Source organism: Astyanax mexicanus, chromosome 10, assembly GCF_023375975.1.
Source record: "Astyanax mexicanus isolate ESR-SI-001 chromosome 10, AstMex3_surface, whole genome shotgun sequence".
In the NCBI taxonomy this organism is placed as follows: Eukaryota; Metazoa; Chordata; class Actinopteri; order Characiformes; family Acestrorhamphidae; genus Astyanax; species Astyanax mexicanus.
The window spans coordinates 18,424,318-18,440,551 of NC_064417.1; the positions used below are offsets into that span (position 1 = coordinate 18,424,318).

Genomic DNA, 16,234 nt, shown 5'->3' on the forward strand with positions numbered 1-16,234 from the left:
CATAATACAATTTCGCGCTCTGAGCCACTTCCACCCAAACGATAAAAGAAAGAAATTGAGCATCAAGTAATCAATGACCAAGCAACCAATCCAACAATAAACACTAGCTTTAAGAGTTTATACTAACAGGAGGAAGAGTAAATTAACCAGGTTACTTACAACTGGAATAGCAGTATCTCTGCTGTGATCTCCCATCTTCCATGCGCTTCTCCACCGACATTCACTGGGTAAGGAAGACGCTCCTCCCAGTGACCTCAGAGCTGTGTTGTGATTGGCCAGCTGTGAGTTCGATAAGCTCTGCGCTCGTTTGCTCATTCTGTGTACCCCGGATGTTTCCCTGAATTTATTCGACCTGAATTTTAATGACCTGAATTTTTACAACCTGAATTTTTACAACCTGAAATTTTAAAACCTGAATTTTTAAAACCTGATTTTTTAATCCCTGAATAATTTTTTCCCTATGGAATTATTTTTTACTTGAAATTGTTGTACCTGAATTATTTTTTTATCTGAAATTTGTTCTATCATTTTAAAACTGTTCTAAACTGAAATTTTTATATTTGAATTTTAAATATGTAAATATTTGAAGGTAAAAAATTCAAGAACATCAGATTTCACACTGTTTATTTTCAAGAATCATGTTTTTTTATTCAGGTTCTGGTGACACTGATTTAACTCCATAGAGGAGGAGGAGGAGGGGATGCGTCTCAGCTCACCTGCAAAGTGCAGTGCAGATCTGCGGCACGGAGCAGCAGGGCGGCGGCAGCGAGGAGACACAAGTGCTGAAGAGAAGTTTATCCGGACAGTACTCTCTCCCACCCGGAGCCGCTCCCAGTGGCGGACTTAGCAATTTGGGGGCTCAAGGCGAATTTAGCTTGGGGGCCCATCAATAAAAAAAAAATATTGATCAATAAAATACAAAAAATATTTAAAATGAATAAAAAATAATTAATATAAAATAAAAACTCATTTAAAACACAATCAAAAGCTATCTAATAGTGCGCAGAATAATATCAGTTTCAGTTAGTTTCAGTTTCAAATAATTGAAACAGCTCCCCAAAACCTCAACCTATACTTTATATTTGACAATATTTGATTAACTTTACAGGTCCTCACTCATCTTAATTTATTTAACTAAACTGAGTTTTCAAATTATTTCTAGCCTCGCGCTGAATTCAGTTCCGCGCTGCCGAAGAGAGAGAGAGAGCGAGAGAGAGAGAGCGAGAGAGAGAGCGCGCGAGCAGCGCAGTGCGGCGCATTTTGCCTGATTTCTCTTAATTAAATATCAATAAATATGTGAATTTAATATTTTTTTACTACCATATATTTTACTTCACTTGATAGGATCTTATTTATTATTTTTTTTAAATGCAATGCCGCGCGTGCTTTCCATGTGACTGACGCTAAACTGTTTGATGCAGCTGTTATATTATATTATGTTATATCAATACCATTTTAACGTTTTTCGTTTCTATGTTTTGAAATTCGTTAGATTATATTTTTGTCAACATTTTGGGTTTATTTATTTTTGTTTGTTATTTTTTTAATAAAAATAATAGAATTTACATAATTTAAAGTAAGTCAATTACTTTTACTAGTTACATTTATAGTGGGGTAACTCCTAGTAACTAAATATAACTGATTTTTCAAAGTAAGGTGCCCAACACTGGTTAACAATGAGCAAGTTTCCCGACCCACAACGAGCAAGGCTTATTCTATTTGCCTGAATAACATTAAATGTTTAAAATTAATACAGACATGTAGAAAAAACGAAGACAAGCTGTAACCTAGATATAAATAATAATAGAATAATAATAAATAATAGAATAATATGCCAATTAGGCATATTTGTAGCAGTAGGGTATTTTAATTTTCATCCCTGACTCTAATTCATTTAAGTTATATACCTGATTTGATATTTGGACTTCAATTTCCACATTGACAATGCATCTGATGGACCTGCCCTGGAGTTATGGAATCTTTTAACTTTGTACAGCATGTAGTGGGCCCAACTCATAATCGGGGCCACACGTTGGATTTGGTGTTCACTCTAGGCTTGTGTCCCCCACTCTGTTTCTTTGGTAGACCTATTTGTATCTGACCACAGCTGCATCACTTTTAGCTTGCCTTTGTGTATGAGAAATGCAGGTTCTAAATTATAAGTTCAATCATGGGTTTTTAATAATGATGTAATACAGCAATTCTCAGATGAGTTTACAGGTTCTAGTGTGCAGTTGTCTTTCTGTATTGATGTAAATGGTTTGGTTAATTCTTTTAATAATGCCTGCTGAGGCGTTTTAGACAAAATTGCTCCTGTTCGAACAAGACTTAGACCTTCCATAAATTCTACTCCTTGGATTAATGATGATATTCTGAGCCTGAAAAGGATATGTAGGAAGGTAGAGCGAGAATGGAAAAAGTCACAGCTTCAAGTGCACTACCTGTATCTGAAGTGGTCTACTTTCAATGTAAGGATGAGGAATGCTAGAGCCACTTATTTTAAAGAGTTAATAACAGCAAATATACACAACCCAAGATTTTTTTCTAGGATAGACTGTCTGGTAAATGGGGTAGCTGCAAGTACACCTATTTCTGAGATTAACCCTGAACAATTTTTTTTTTCTGCACAAAATTGCACATCTGAAAAGTACCATACCAATTTCCATGTATAGAGATGAAGTGGTCCCTCAGTGTAGTGAGATAGAAGGTTTAAATTGTTTTCTCCCATCTCTCCAGAGGAATTAAAAGAAGTGGTGTGCTGTTTGCATTTCTCAACCTCTCCAAGTGACATTCTTCCAGCCACAGTCCGTAAGAGAGTTTTTGACTCTGTGGGCGTTCATCTGCAGTATATAGTGAATTTATCACTCAGTTTAGGACGCGTGCCAGATTTTTTAAAAATAGCAATAGTGGAACCTGTTCTTAAAAACCTGGCCTTGATCTGACAGATTGATCTGACAAATTTTAGACCAATCTCAAAGTTACCCTTTGTCTCAAAAAATCTTGAAAAAGTAGTTGCCAAACAGCTTTTGCTTATACTAGAGCAAAATAGTATCTTTGAGAAATTCCAATCAGGATTTAGGCAGAAACATAGCACAGAGACAGCACTAGTAAGAATCGTACACTCTAAAAAGAAATGTGTCAAAAATGACTCAGACTGTGTCGAATTTTAACACATTGTGCGAGTGTGCTCAGAGACGACACAGGTTGTGTTGATTCTGACACATCCAGTGTGTAATCCAATTTTACACACTAAATGTGTCAGGCTAATGAACACACAAATGTGTAATTTTTTACACAACTTGTGTTGATTATGCATAATCAAGATAATGTATCAAATACGTAAAAAAAAAAAAAGCATGAAACGAATGAATTCAATTCCATTTTTATTATCATGCCTATATATGGTTCAATTTTCTTTTGGAATTAGCGATGAATTAACATTCACGTGTTTGTAACATTTTAAATGTAAAATCAGTTATGTTTTTTACAGTTCAAAATTATTTTCATTTGGAATAAGTAATAAATTAACACAAAAAAAACAATGTTTTTTAGATATTTTAAATGTAAAAACATGCATGCTTGTAACTAATTCATTGTCTTTTGTGATAAGTAATGAACACCTAAAAACAAAAGTCCAAACAGTAAAGGGATGTATAAAACATAGCTCATATAAAATTAGTCACAATTGTTCACTGTTCTCACGTATTTTTACAAAACCTGATGAATTTAACATTGAACATCAGTACAGAAGTAAAATTCCCTTTTTATAAAAACAGAACTACAAAACATGAGGCTAAACAATTTGGATCTTGGATTCAAGTACAGCTTGTCTGTGTTGGAAATGGCTAGTACATCAAGAGGCCTAACATCTGAAGCATCATCCAAGCTGATCATTAGTCATTAGTTCGCTTGACATATGCATAAAAATGCTCATCAAAGTACTCAATTGAAAGAATCCAGATAAACATCAAAAAGGACTCAGCATCAGCCTGTGGTATGATGCGAGTTATCTCACCAAACAAACATTCTCCACAGTGTTTGGTTTTAAGTGGCAGCACACTACCTGTTCTATATGTTTGGCCAAGTACAGTATGTGAAGTAACAAATAGTGCACGGTGGTACATTTTAACTGGTGATCTGTAAAGATGCTTAGTAAATGATTTGATGTTGTGGTAAGTCCAACCACAACCATCCTGGCTGCAAATGAGAGTGAAGTTCAGTCCCTTTGACAATGCATGTATTTCACGAAGATGCCAAATTAGCTTCTTTACTTCTGTGAATTGTGACTGTCGACATTCTGGACAAATGTGCTGTAAATTGTGATGCTTTAAGCTTCGAAATGAGGTTCAGTACCTTAGCTTTCCGGCTAGTTGAGAGAGGCACGTCATAGATGTGTTCAAAGAAGCAGAACATGGAGCTTAGCTGACATTGATAGGCCAGGTTACACACCCAGTAGAGCTTAAATAGCTTGTCCACAGCAGATGTCAGTCCTTCTTCAAGGGAAATAGTAATTCAGTCACTCTGTCCAAAGATGACATGTTGCTTTGCGGCAGCCCTCAGATTTCCAACACAGATTAGCTGGGGCTGGTGGGTCTGTGAAGAACAGTCATCACAAAGAGAAGCAATGCTGCTTCCAGCCTAAAATGTAACCAAACAAAAGAAACCAAAATTTGAGTTTAATCAGTTGTTACTGCAAACACTTACTAAAAATGCAAATGACCAATTTAACAGTTTTTAAATTTTATGTTACTACAGTTAATAAGCATGTACACAATTACATACTTTCACACTTTATTAAACTAAATCAGCCACCTTCAATGTCCTTTATGATTTATTTGTTTATTAAAAAAGGCAAAATGTATCTTTCTTATAATAAAATTAATTCTAGATAGACAGACAAATCGATAGATGGACTTACTGGAACAAAACCAACAAGGAATGTTAATGCAGACTTCACTCAACAGCGACTCATTGCAACTGGTGGCAGAAGATGTGTAAGGACTACAAGCATAGTGTAACACTTTTCATTTGAAAACGAGACAGACACAAATAAAATAAGATTACACTAGGGCTGAAAGATTTTGGAAAATAATCTAATAGCAATTTTTTATCTATAAATTGCGATTGCGATTTAAAATGCGATTTTTTTTGTCTTCTCAAGTATTTTTCAACAACAGAAGCAATAAATCAATCTGTTTAATAATAAACAATGTCAGATTTACTTAAAGCACAGATAACAATAAAGCAAAAAAATCTATGCTTTTCCTTTTCACCATTTGTTTTTTTTTTATAGAAAAATAAATAGATAAATACCTTTTCCTTTCCACCATTTTTTTTAATTAGGAAAAACAATAGATATACAAAATTTAACTTACTGCTCTCCAGCTAGTAACATCATGAAAAATGAAAGTGCAAAAAAACATAAAGAGAATCTGCTTTAACCAACTCGTTATTTTCTGTATTTGAAGATTGTTGGGAAAATCTGCACTACCCTTTACAGCGCCATTTCCAGTGCGTTCCCCCTGAATTCTTTTAGATGGTTGAGATGAGTAGAGAAGTCAAGAGGAGTCAGGATACCAAGTTTTCAGCAAATTTAACAGTTTATTTCAGAAGATCTTCCGGGAACAATGCTCCGCTCAGAGAGCCAAGGAGAATGTTCTAACACCAAAAGACATACACAAGATTATATAGATCATCCCACTATGGTGTGAGTGAAGAAGGTTGACCAGCCCCCTTTGGTCCCATAAACTGTATCCTATCGTGATATGACCCAGTGCCTGCCTGCCACCTACGTCTTCGGTATAATAAATCTATTGTCCTCCCGCCTGGTTCTGGCAACATAATTTCAGTAGAAGTTCCCTCCTTATCTTTGGTTTGAGGGGACGGGACAACCTCCCTCACTCTCAAGGTCTAACTAGCCACAGATGGCTACACATGTGTTGTGAAACATTCTTGTGCAAACTCAATTAAACTACATTTGTTATATGATTCTAAAGAGTACTGTGTCTGTTAACATATGATCACCAACATGAATAAAGATTACAAAGTGCTAAATAATTCCCTTTTGAATACAGGTAACATATTGATTGATTAACATATTGAGTAAACCGTATTAAAATCACTAATGGATTATCCTGATTGGTTTTTCATTAAGTATTTTGTATGATTATAGGACAACAATGTTTTAACCCTTAATTGATAGTTTCCATGATTATAAGACAATGTTTTAACCTTTAAATTCTCAACAATATGCAGCACTGGTCGTTGGCATTTTGTGGCTTTGTGGTGTTTTTTTAAATGCTGAAAAAGGTTTGTAGCGTTACCTCGCGTCGTAGCAACAGTAGCAAGGCACGTTTAGCATAGTACCTGACGTTGAGCAGCATCTTCTTTTTTAAAGCCAAAGTAATTCTACACAACTGATGTGTTCTGTCGAGCCTGAAGCCATTGTGCAACAAGGGCGTTTTCACACCTGTAGTTCGTTTCTAATGAGTTCGTTTACTTGGAGCGCTTTCTCCCTCTGTTCGGTCTGGTTTCCCATAGGCATAAATGTAAACGCACCAAAATGCGCATCAATAAACCACGCGTGCAGCCTGTGTCCTGATTGGTCAGAGCTGTCTGACACGGGAGTATATTAAAGATAAATATACGAAAAAAGTAAATACAGCGAGAAGATTTTGTGTTCCAGCGCAAATATCTGTGCTTTAACACTGAACGCTGAAACGCTGCACTTTCAAACACAGTGTTTCTGCATGCAGCGCAGATTTATACATAATAAACAGAGTTACGTGGCTGTGAGCAGTGAATGCAGCGCGTGCATGGACACAGTGTTTGTTCACAGCTGTGGACATTAGCGTTATCTGGCTAATATATCAGTTTAAACTGTGCTTGCTTTATCAGCAGTTTAGCTCAAATAAATGGCTTATATTTAATAGCTGGATCCAAACGAGACCGGATCACGTTCTCACCACAAGCGAACAGCTCCAGAGTTCGTTTGGTACCGGACCGAGACCACCTCCTCTAGCTGGTCTCGGTCCGGTTCTTTTGATCCGCACCCGAGTGCGATTACTGTTTTTACACCTGATCAATTGAACCGCACTAAAGTTACAAACGGACCAGAGTTTGTTTTAACCGGACCAAATAGTGCTGGTGTGAAAACGCCCTAAAGTGCACTGTGTTGACTTCACTTCTCCACCTCCCTGCCTTCTGCTCGGGTATGCTCCGCTCGTCCTCGGCTTGGCTCGCTCCCAAGTCACGTGACCAGTCAAATCGCAGCCAGTGCGGTTAGAGAATCGCGTTTTAAAATATCGCGAGATTATCGCAAATGCAATTAATCGTTCAGCCCTAGAGTACACAGAGGCTGTAGCATTATATGTGAAATCTATCCTGAGCTATATTTTTAAATGTATACCTTTATTCTGGTGTTCCATGTCCTTAAGAGATGCAAGATCACCTGTCTCCATGATGGCAATTGCCTTCAACTTGGGAATGATGGTAGCCTCCCATCTTCTTAAGAACAAATCTTCGCTTCCCTCATACATTTTACCAAACTCTGTATCAAGCTTTTAGGAAACAAAAAAAATAGACATTTTAATTTAAGCAACATAATAGTACCAGCTAGAACACACAAATTTCCAACTGAGTTCCTAACAGGCCACAGACCTTTTGTACTCCTTTCATAAATTAACTGACTCATAGAAACTCATATCACCTAACACAGCTAAGCTGTGTTATATAATAACGTTTAACATTATCAAGTTATTTACATCACATATGGCATAAAACTAACAGAGAGCCTTAAGAAAAAACATTTAAGAGTAAGTAGACAAAATGCAAAAATGTACTTTACCTACCAGAGATGGCATATCCAAGAAGTGTTGGTATTCCTCAAAGATTTCAGACAGGGAGGGGGAATGTTTGGCTATCCATGATCTGCGCCAGGTGAAGGATTTCTGCACTGCTGCTTGATCGAAGAAATGTTGTCTGTAGAAGACCTGAACCTTTTCATCAAGTTGATCCACTCAGTTGTCCCACTACCATCTTCCTCCTCCTTGTCCGAAGAAAGTCCATCTTCACTGCATCGTTTGTGTGACCTATAACGCCGCTGACCATCTTCTAGCTTTCGACGAACGTTGTGCAGTCTCATTACCAAAAATCCAGAATGAAAATCTGGATCATAAAAGTGCTCCTGGCATAAAAAAGGTTAAAAACATAAAAGAAAAAAGAGACAATCAGCTACTGGTAAGACAATGTTGTTAAAAGAAATATAAAAGTAACATACATCTGTGGAAAAAAAGTATTTGTTTTTATGTACTAGAGCTAAAGACTAATGTACCAAACAAATCACATAATATACACAAATAATTAGATTCCACTTCAATTACTTTTTACCTCTGGCATTTAACTGCAGTACAAAATTAAGAAAAAAAAGGCATTTGATAAAGATGCTAGAGACACTGTTGTGTTTGTTAGTCTTCAAGATTTTAAGGTTTTTGTTATAATGTCTAGCTTTTAAATTTAATTCATGTACACCAATACACTAATTGAAATGAAAAAACATCTGAAGAACAGTTTTATTACATCATGCTTAATTTTAAAAACATGGAAAAAAAAGCATGTACTTACAAATCCTTCCCCTTTTCCATCTACCTGGACAGCGATGATGTTCTTTGCTAGAGCCACTTTTTCAGTACTTGTTGGATAACTAATTAATAGAAGAACAAAACCAACTTAAAACTTAAATATAAAGCATTCACTCTGCTGTAGTTCAGCAGTGTAATACAAGCCACTACAATTTGCTGTATTTTTTTTAGTTACTTTTTCTTGAATATGTTAAAAAAAGATGTTTGTTTTACTCACAATTCATGCTTTTTTACCAGGTCAGATCCACACACTTTAACAAGCTTTATTCTTGCTTTTTCTGTCACAGTGCCTGGTTCATCCAGTGTCTCGTGCTTTCTTTTCCAAAAGGGACCTCAGTTTTTCATGCTCTTGTGAATCTTGAGTATGCTGCACAAAGAAAATCAGCACATACTAAATGTACTTTACCATCACAAATGGACAACAATCTAAAAATCAAACAAACAAAAAGTAGTAATACAATATAAATGTAAGTACCTGAGCTTGGCACACTGCAGTGGCCATAGGCTGGGACGATTCAGTCTCTTTGTATGATAAGAACAGCTGGAATCTATCCAAGTTACTGATGTCTACATTGCTATCTATGTCAATAAATTCTATCTACGTCAATAAATAAATAAATTCAAACTGTGGGTTGAATTTCAGAGTTCTTACATTTTAAGATGCTCAGTGTTGCGAACATCATAAATCTTCCTTAAATATTATCTCTCATCCCTGTAGATGTGGGCAAGAACTTGAAAAATTGCAGTGTCTTGGTTCTGAAAACAAATTTGAGAAGAAAAAAAATTAAACATGATAAATCTTACAAATTTAGTGCCTTCACGCTCTGTCCCCAGGACACCACTCTACTCTCACAGATACCTAACTAACTGGGTTCTCTAGGCATTTTATTATTTTATTAAACTATTGAGTTTACTATGGAACCACTTAAAAAATATCAATCCCACCATTTAAAAAATAAAAATAATTCAGCACATTTTTATTATTAATATCATTAATATTAAGTAAATTGCTATCTCAATATTTTGAGATACTTAGTCATCATTTAGAGATAGCAAGTGTGTTTGCTTTTGTGAAAAAAAGTTTTTTTTCCTCCAGTAAAGCTTTCATACTGTGGTGTTTAGAGAACCACTAGGGGGGGTGGGGGCTAATTGGCTGAAGAGTAGAAGATAGTATCTCAGAATATTGAGATAGTATCTTAAAATAATTATTTAGTATCTCAAAATATTGACTTAGTATCTCAAAATAATGTCTTAACGTACAATTTCATAATATTGAGATAGCAGTTCACTTAATATATATATTTTTTTAAATATGCTGGATATTTTTTGGCTTCCATAGTTTACCGGGCAGTTAGCTAAGCTAGTTAAGCTAATCCAACTAACCTAGGTTAGCTAACGGTACGCGTCCACTGGCACTTTTCTTCAACGCAGGTCGCCGTGCCGGATCTCTTGGCTCGCCGCGTGTGGGCGTGTCCGTAACGTTTTTGAATTCAAATGAAGCAACAGATGTAGTCAATCATAAGTTTAATATTTTACCTTTTTAGTCAACTTCACTGTGATCTATAGTTGTATAAATCCATATTCCGCCATTTTAAGCCTCTCTTCTGTGTTTAAAAGGCGCCTGTTCTGTGTGTGTGAGGCTCGTCTGTGTGTGGTGTGGCAGCCTGCTGTTCCCTGATTGGCTGGACGCAGCGCGGCGGCCGGATTCATTTGAATAAAGTTGAGATCTGTTCAACTTTCCTGCCGGAGGGGGGGGCTGCGCTCAACGCAACGCAACCCAGTATGCACCGCGGCATGCGGCGGCTCTCTCCATTGAAATGAATGGGATGCGTCGGGGCTTAAGTGCCAGTGGACGCGTACCGTAACTAGTCATGCACCAAATTTAGCCAGTTAGGTAACGTAATGTTATAACAGGCAAATTATGCAGCCAAACTGTGCAGGGTAGAAATAAACCAAGTTACCTAATTTTAGCTGTTAGATGTAATAGAGTAAACCATTTTCACTTCACCTTGCTGTAGCTGCTGTGAATCTTTTTGGCACCATTTCCTGACTAAACAATAAAGTCGAGCTAAAGTTACACTAGCTGGCTATCTTATTTGGATAGCTAGCTAGCTAAAACAAATTTACAACTTAATATAGTTTATAATCCAACTCCAGCATTAAGGCTAATTTAGCTAACCTCTGTTAGCTTACTAGCTAGCATTATCCATTTTACTTCACCTTGCTGTAGCTGCTAATACCAGCTATGTCCATCTATTTGGCGCCATTTCCTGACTAAACAATGAAGTCGAGCTAAAGTTACACTAGCTAGCACTCTTATTTTGATAGCTAGCTAGCGAACACAAATTTACAACTTACAGTTTATAATTCAACTCCAGCATTAAGGCTAATTTTGCTAACCCAGGTCAGCTAGCGAGTGTTAGCTATCATTGATACACTTGTTAGTACAGTAATACTGTCACCTAGAGATGCTAACATAATCCACTTATTAACCTTTTGTTTAATCCCAGAAGTTCATATTATCAAAAAAAATATTAACTTAAATCTTACCAATATCGCTGAAACCTCCATCCTGACCACCAACTAGACTGAGGCGATGGCCTGTTAAGAGGTTAAGTAAAATTCAATCACCATTTTTTTCTGTATAAATGTATCTTCTGAGGTTAACACAGAAGTGTGTGAATTTTCTAGGGGTCATATTACACATGTGTGTGTTAAAGAATTGGCACAAAATGTGTTACAGTGCTCACAACACAGTAGATGTGTAGAAAAAATAACACATTTGTTCTTAGAGTGTAAATGAGCTCTTGATCAATGCTGATGCAGGAGAAGTGTCTGTTTTGGTTTTGTTGGATATTAGTGCAGCCTTTGATACTGTCGATCATAATATTTTGATAAATAGGCTACAGCAGTGGGTTGGAATTTCTGGGCCTTTGATGGATTGGTTCACTTCATATTTAATGAATATTAGTTTTAGAGTGTCTGTTGGAGGAAAGATGTCTTCTTGTGCTGACCTTCCATGTGGAGTTCCACAAGGGTCAATTCTTGGCCCTATTTTATTTTCTTTGTACTTGCTTCCCTTAGGGAACTTGATTCGTCGTTTTAACACATGTTATCATTTATATGCGGACGATACACAGCTCTATCTCTCTGTAAAGAAGAATGATTTCAGTAGGTTAGGTTGCCTTACTGAATGCATTTAAGAAATCAAAGATTGGATGAGCTGTAATTTTCTCAAATTAAATGAGGTAAAGACAGAAGTCTTGGTCTTGGGCCCTCAACGTGTTGCCAGTGACCTAAGGAAGAAACTTGGGTCATTGGCTTTACAGTCAAATCCCTGTCCCAGATATCTCGGTCTAATTTTTGATTCTGAACTGAGTTTCTCAATGCATATAACAAAGCTCGAACAGGCTTGTTAATTTCAATTGAGAAATGTAGCCAAAATCAGAAAAATGCTTTCCTTTTAGGCCACAGAGAAGATTATCCATGCTTTTGTATCGTCTCGCCTTGATTATTTTAACGTGCTATTTACATGTCTTACCCAGAGGGAAATGACTCGGCTGCAGTTGGTCCAAAATGCAGCTGCTAGGGTTCTGACTGGGACTAAACGAAGGGAGCATATTACTCCTGTGCTGGCATCTTTACATCGGCTCCCCGTTGCTTTTAGGATTCATTTTAAAATTTTGGTTTTAACATATCAGGCTGTGCACGGTGATGGACCAAAATATATTTCAGAGCTTTTAGTGCCATATTCTTGTGCCAGGGTACTGAGGTCAGCTAGTCAGGGGCTTTTAGTTGTCCCTAGGACGAGGCGGAAACGTAAAGGAGATTGTGCTTTTTCTGTGTATGCTCCAAAACTGTGCAACACTCTAGGTGCCTCTAGGAGTCCTCAATGACAGTGAGGAGCACCTGTAAAAGACATCATCGAAGCAGATAGACATTGATTTATAGATTTAATAAAAAAATGCCCAAACAACATTCTAGGGCTGCAATGAATTACTTGTTTGGGATTAATCTGAATAGTAACAGAATATTTCTATCATGCCCTCAATCTCTGCTTCCTGTGGGCACGGCTGCTGTTTCATTGCATTTTTTTCTGCCTGAAATCTGTACACCTGTTAGTGTCAATCTGATGACCGGTCTCTGCCTTAAAGCAACATAACAGCTCTCTGCTTTCTCTATCGCTTCAAAATAATAGCTCTTCAGCTGATCATTTAAGGGATTTAAATTCCCTTTTAATGACTAGTCAACACTGACAAAGTGAAGTTGAAATTTCAATTAGATCAACTAATCTTTGCAGTCCAATTCAGACTTTTAATTTATTACTACATGTTCGTAAATTATAACTAATACAATTACTATCACTCTCTGTTTTAAAGAAATACCTGCACTATCCTGTCATGCTCCACTGCTTGATGTGGTTTTGTTGATATATCCTGAATTTAAATTGCTGGTCAGTGTCATAACTGCAGCACTGGCATTTAAAGACACCACCCTTGCAAAAATGTGAAGGGTCAGGAGCAGCCTTGACAAATGTTGGATGCTGTAAAACAAAGCAACAAAACAGATCATGAGCTTAGAATTACTATTAGGGTGCACATTAATCCTAACTACATGAAATACAAAAGTATTTGTGCATTAACTTTTAAAGACTTAAACATTGATACTTTCACAAATTTATTGTTGGAATTAAGCCTTTTAACACAGTTTTTGTAGCTTGGTACATTTGTTATCTAGCAAGATAGCTTGTTAGCGAATTACCTTTCTGGTTAGCTGCCCATAGCCCCTAGCTACCCCAGTCTGAAACACCGAATTGATGCCTAGCTTACTGCTAGATATGAATATTAACTGGTAGCATTTTAGCCCAATAAAACACAAGCTAATATTACTAAAGTTTTAATTAGACTGACTGGATGCATTCTTGCCTTAGAAGCCACCTAAAAATCTAAACAAAATATGCCAGTATGACAAACTAGAAGCAAACCAACCACATGGAACACATGCCAGAACCTTCATGTATGTATCCAGGACCTGTATTTATCATACCTGTCAAGTCTCCCGTTTTGGCCGGGAAACTACCGTATTTTACTCCTCTTTCCCGCCGTCCTCCCGTATTAGTATTTTCCCGTAAATTTCCCGTATTATACTAAATAAAAAAATATATAGGCCACAGGCGACAATGCACTGACCGCTGTGTGTCTCTTAACCAATCGTGTTGCCGGTTCAAGGAGAAAGTCCCGCCTTTCAGGAGAAACAGCCAATCAGCTTGCTGGTTTTGCGGAGCGCAGTTTAGTGTGCGGGAAGCCCCGCCCCTCCCCTCGCTGTGAGTTCAGGCAGCTAGTCGGAGCAGCTGTCGTTAAAACTAATCTGGATATACGGAGATTTTTCTAAAAGAAAGGTAATTAACCATGTAAACTGTGATGAGATTGTTTCTGATAGCTGGTTAAAAAGACTCTTCTCTGAATCAAAACATAAATTAAACCCATTGTGTGTTTAATAAAATCCAGCTTGTGACTCAGTTAGTTTAACTTTAGAATTAGCTAGATAGATATTCAGGGTTTGAGAAAAATCTACATATATATATATATATATATATATATATATATATATATATATATATATATATATATATATATAATGCCCTGCCCTGATGTGCCTGATCAGCCAATAACTATCATTTCCAAACTCTATTGGTTCAGGGCTAGTTTTAGGGTTTGTTAGAATTTGTTTAAATCTCAAGTATTGTGGTAATGTATTATAATATAATGTAATGTATTATTTAGAAGGGGTAGAAGAGATGGTTGAGCTGGAGAGAGAGAGAAAATGTGGAGAGGGCTGAAATTAACTGAACTGATCAGGAGTGGACTGAACGATAGAAAGAAGTATTAATGAAAGATTATTAATTGTGTAGGCCCCTTAGGACTATTATTTACTTATGGAATATATCTGATCCATGTCCTTTTTGTACATTTGTGCACCCTTCAATTTCAATTTTAAATCTATATATATATATATATATATATATATATATATATATATATATATATATATATATATATATATATATATTTTTTTTTTTTTTTTCCCTCGTTTGGGCTGTTGGGGCGGCGGAAAAAATCCCTTATTTTTAAGTCCAAAGCTTGACAGGTATGGTATTTATTAAAATATAATACTGAAAAACATAGAAAACGATATAAAAAATCGCTTTCTGTACTGACAAACAAACGCAATAGTTCTACTTACTACCATAACGGGAGACGTAGATTAGCTGCTCTGTCGGCTTAAAAATATAGTTTCCAGGAAGTAAATATAGCGTGGGCGTTTAACCATGGGCGTGGTTCTGTATTCAAGATGGGCGTGGCGTTTTACATGTCGTGGGCGTTAATAGAGGGCGGGGTTTGGATATGGGCGGGGCTACATGTCCGCTCTCGCTGAGCAGCGAGGCGCAGCTGTATTTCGAACGCGGCCGGCAGAACGCCGCGCGCGTCGTGATGACGTCATCATAGCGAGGCTATAAATAGGACTGGCTTTTGAGTCACGTGCAGAAATGAGTGAGCTTAGCATGGGGACCAAGGAGCCATTGGACGCACCGGAGCTGTTCAGCTTGGAGAGCAGCCTGGCGAGTGACATGGAGAAACTCCTTACTGTAGAGAGAATAGTCAAAGAGATTGAAGACCGCGAGATCGTATATAAGGGACTTGATTTGAAAGCGCTGAAGACAAAGTACGACCATGAGAGGATGTTTAATGTCTGCGTGACACAGGGATACCTCGAGTTCCTTAACCAAAAACGCGCACAGACAGATAGAGAACAGCGCGCGGATAAGCTGCAGGCTAAAAAAATAAAGGAGGCAGCAGAGCTGAAGATCAGGAGTGAGCTGCTGACCGCAGAGAGGAAGCGCATGAGGTGCGAAAAAAGCTGGAGGGAGGACGAGTTTAGGAAGAGGCGGGCCGACGTCAGGTTGAAGCTTTACGCCACGACCAAGAAAATCCAGAGCGAGTTCGAGCAGAAGATCCGCAGTGAGCTCGGGGAGGGAAAAGGCTACGACAAGAGGAGGCAAGCCCTCACTGACGAGCTTGAGAAGAAGCTGGCGGCCGCCAAACAAAAGGCTTTATATCAGGTGTACGCCATCGATGATGAGGAGCAAACCCACCGCGAACAGCTCCATGAACAGCTGCACTGGCTGAACAAACAGATCGAGGAGGCCAGAAGAAAAAGCGAGGAAATGGCCAAGATGCCGCATAAAGATAGCGATAGAAAATATGAAATCACACTAGAATTTATCAAAAAGGCCCAGCTTGAAGAACTGCGCCAGTTCAAGGAGCAGCAGAGAGCCATCCGCGCCTGGTACCAGCTGCAGCGCATTGGCTGCCTAGAACAGCTCAAGGTGAAACGGGCGCAGGCCGAGCAGAAACTAAAGGTGGAGAGAGAAGCTCTGGCCAGCAGGAGGGAAAAGGAGAGGAGAGCTCTGGAGATAAAGCGCGAGAAGATTAAAGAAGCGGATAGAAAGTTTGAGGAGAGGAGGATCGCCTACAGGCAAAAGCTCGAGGAAAAGAGCGTGGCAGACGCGCAGAAGCGCGATATCAGGGCACTGG

General features: G+C 37.8%; 1 long non-coding RNA gene across 3 annotated transcripts; it reads right to left on the reverse strand.

Annotated features, from left to right (window-relative positions):
• Positions 1-3,399: 3,399 nt before the first annotated feature.
• On the reverse strand, positions 3,400-15,026 carry LOC111195725 (uncharacterized). Of its 3 annotated transcripts, none has more exons than XR_007440997.1 (9): positions 14,883-15,026; positions 13,025-13,182; positions 11,190-12,548; positions 9,292-9,395; positions 8,857-9,006; positions 8,623-8,701; positions 7,851-8,185; positions 7,409-7,559; positions 3,400-4,638 (listed from the first exon to the last, which is right to left on the reverse strand). It is a non-coding gene; the product is annotated as an uncharacterized LOC111195725 (long non-coding RNA). The 3 variants fall into 3 exon arrangements; XR_007440996.1 differs by having other exon boundaries at positions 7,847-8,185; positions 9,115-9,395; XR_007440995.1 differs by having other exon boundaries at positions 9,115-9,395; positions 14,883-15,025.
• Positions 15,027-16,234: the final 1,208 nt, after the last annotated feature.